Source organism: Rutidosis leptorrhynchoides, chromosome 5, assembly GCF_046630445.1.
Source record: "Rutidosis leptorrhynchoides isolate AG116_Rl617_1_P2 chromosome 5, CSIRO_AGI_Rlap_v1, whole genome shotgun sequence".
NCBI lineage: Eukaryota > Viridiplantae > Streptophyta > Magnoliopsida > Asterales > Asteraceae > Rutidosis > Rutidosis leptorrhynchoides.
The window spans coordinates 283,169,369-283,173,475 of NC_092337.1; positions in this window are offsets into that span (position 1 = coordinate 283,169,369).

Here is a 4,107-nt window from a genome sequence, read left to right on the forward strand (position 1 = left end):
ACTCATAAAGTATATATATAAAAATCTTTTGCAAGTGGACTATAACTAGTGACCTTATATGATTACACGTCCCTTTCTTTCCTTTTAGATTTGGCTGACACCTAGTAATACAAAGACCAATTCAACGTGGAGTATAGATAAATCACTCAGCTTCCATGAATCAAGTGGGAATGAGATCGGCCAAACAGTTTGTCATAACCAGCTTTTGAACCATTGCCAACTTGAAAACCACCATGGAACCCAAACAGCCACCCTCCTTATGCATGTTCGAACCTGGAAAGCTTCTAATCCAGTTTATTTTATTTCCTTTGAACCTGGCTGTTATTTCTATTTTCCTGCTTGTCGAACGGACGTTTAGATAATAATGATGATACGTTCAAAATAATGGTCGATGATTAATGATAAATGATAATGATGATGGGCTGTAAAGAAGAGGACAACTAGTTGTTCGTTGCTTTTCCCATCGAGAGAAAACAGAACCCGTTTTAACTTACCAACTCGACTTTTATTTCCAATGATATTCAAATAACAGCAGGCCATGTTTTAGTAGTCGGGCTTGTTGTTTTGCTAGTTAGGCTCCTTTTTAATATATGGATTACTTGGGCCATTCATGATAGTGTATTACAATATGGATTATTTGGGGCCGAAAACTTGATCATGTGGTGGATGACCGAGAGTGATTTTGATTATAATTAGATTAGGATTAAGATAGGATGTTTACAACGATGATAAATGTTACATTAAAATGATAGTGATTACATGAAGATGATGGTTATGATGTTCATAATGATCATATGATGATAATTATCAATTTTTATGAGAATGGTGATTAGAAGAAAACATGATGATGATTATGATTCGTTAATGATAGGTGAAAGAATGATAATAATAAATCTGATTAAGGATGTTACCGGGTTAGTGGGATGTCACGGGTTCAGACCCGGACTTGGGCACTTTTTAAAGAGCTACTGCTTTGAGGTAGTTTTTACTAATACTCTTATTATTATTATTATTATTATTATTATTATTATTATTATTATTATTTCATTATTATTTTTATTGTTAAAAATTATTATTATTATTATTAATTATTGATTGTTATTAAGTAATTATTATTATTACCAATATTAGAAATAAGATTATTTGTATAATTAATATTATTATCAATATTATTATTATTATTAAAATATATAGTATTATTATTATTAATATTAATATGACTATTAAAAATTTCTTTTAAAATCATCAATTTTATTAAAAGTACCATTAGTATTTAAATTATTATTTTTATAAAAACTAACGTTTTTATCTTATCATTATTATCTTTTCTATGAAAATTATTGTTATTACTAACTTTACTTTTGTTATTCATATTATTATCAAAGCTATTAATATCAGTTTCATTACTAAATCTAGTTACTTTTAGTATTATTATTATTATCTTAAAAAGATACAAATTTTATTTATTTATTATTATTGATATGATTTTACCAAATAAATAACTATATAAGAATATTTTTAAAACATATCACATAACAACATTAATATTTTAATAATATACTAATTATTTATCTAAAGTATATACTATAAATAAAGTTAATATATTTACCAATGAAACATACAAGTTACTGAGATAACAATTAATAATAATATCTAAACTTGTTTGATTTGGATAATATGTGTTAATATATATATAAATGATATAGGTTCGTGAATTCGAGGCCAACCCTGCATTGTTTAGTATCGTCGTATGAATATTTTTACTACAAAATATTGTAGAGTGAGTTTCATTTGCTCCCTTTTTAAAAGCTTTTGCAATATATATTTTTGGGACTGAGAATACATGCGCTGCTTTTATAAATGTTTTACGAAATGGACACAAGTAATCGAAACTACATTCTGTGGTTAGATTATCGAATCGAATATCACCCCTTTTAGCTTGGTAGCCTAAGAATTAGGGAACAGACACCCTAATTGACGCAAATCCTAAAGGTAGATCTACGGGCACTAACTCTCCCCATACTGGAAAATGGTATGCTTTAGTACTTCGAGTTTATATTATACAGATGGATTTCTATTTTGGGGATATTCTATATGCATGATGTTAATGTCGGTTACCAGGTGTTCAATTCATATGAATGATTTTTAAACACTCGCGAGTGTATGATTATTGAATAAAGGAAATCTTGTGGTCTATTAAAATTATGAAAATGATTGATTACGATAAACTAATGAACTCACCAACCTTTTGGTTGACACTTGAAAGCATGTTTATTCTCAGGTATGAAAGAAATCTTCCGCTATGCATTTGCTCATTTTAAAGATATTACTTGGAGTCATTCATGACATATTTCAAAAGACGTTGCATTCGAGTCGTTGAGTTCATCAAGATTAATATTAAGTCAATTATAGTTGGATATATTATAAAAGGGTATGCATGCCGTCAAGCTTCTATGTAATGAAAGTTTGTCTTTTAAAAATGAATGCAATGTTTGTAAAATGTATCATATAGAGGTCAAGTACCTCGCGATGTAACCAAATATAATGTATTCGTCCAGATGGATTAGGACGGGGCATTAGAGTTGGTATCAGAGCGGTGGTCTTAGCGAACTGGGTCTTGCATTAGTGTGTCTAACTGATAGTTGTTTAGATGCATTAGTGTGTCTGGACTTCGACCGTGTCTGCATGTCAAAAGTTTTTCTTTTCATTTCGTGTAAAAAATTTCCTACTTATCATTCTTAGGGAATCACTTCCTTATCATTCTTAGTCTAGACACATCTTACTGCATTGACTGCATGAATAGTGTATAGACAAAATTCATATCTCAGCGTATCTGGTAATTTATATCTTAGCGTATCTATTACGGTAAACTTTGCCTGATATCTTTCGTAAATTTCTCCGTAATTTAAGGGATCCTGGTACTATATATATCTATGCATATTATGCATTGAGAATACCATCCAACTATCATTTGCTGTCACTAAACTTTTCTTACCAAATTTTTTTCTGTGATCGCGTAAGATGGCCTCTACGAATCGACCAAGTTCATCTGACTCCGAAGACAGCGTGACGGGAGCGCACCAACCTATCAACTACTGTGATTACTGGAGAAAATAGGGGTGGGTTCAGGACATACTCACCTTATGGAGAAGGGAAGAAGGTACTCCATATCATGACCTGAATCTACCGCCTAACATCAGAGTTCTCAATCCGCTCACCGGTGAACCAGTTCGCAACACCGTTTATACCCTTTTTGCGAGAATTGTTCGTATTGAGGCTACCATTAATGGAACTAGAGGAGATATCCGACCTCTACCTCACACTAATAACCAACCAGGGTTAGTAGAAGAAGTTAAAGAACTCTGAGCTCGAGTGTTAACCTTAGAGAGCACGGTACATAATTTACAAGCACCAGCAGTATCACCAACACCAGTAACATCACCAGCCTCAGCACCAATAGCACAAGTACCACCGACAGCAACATCCGCATCACGAGCCTCGACATCACAATCTGTATCTTGAGCATAACCATCGTTCTACATATCATTCTATATCATTAATCTTCATTCTGCATATCATTTTACATCGATTATCTTCGTTCGACATGGTGATTAGGTAATCCCTAATGTTTTAGAGATTATATATTCTTGTTCTAATGGTAAATCAAATAAGTTTAATATTATATTAACTCTTTAAATCCATGATTACATCCGAAGAAAATATATATGTATATATGTTTTCATAAAGATTGTAATTAAAAATTCTTTTGAACAAACTGTTAATGGTGAAAATACTTTAAAGGGTAGGTAATACCCGAGGAATATTTAGATTTCACTTTAATAAGTTACACTGTACATTCTTCGAATCTGATTTAAAAGTCACATACAATCCTACTTACATCCACTGATATACGTATCCGTTCACCGCAGAATAACCATTTTCATTCAATTTCATAATTGGATTTTGACCTATCAGAATCCGAAAAGTGGCATAATGAAGAAAACATTGGATAAAATAAAATTTGTTAGAAACAAACAAATTAAATATGAGAAAATTTTTGTTAAGAATCCACGCTAACAAAATCCTAGCTAACTGTTCCTATCTGAC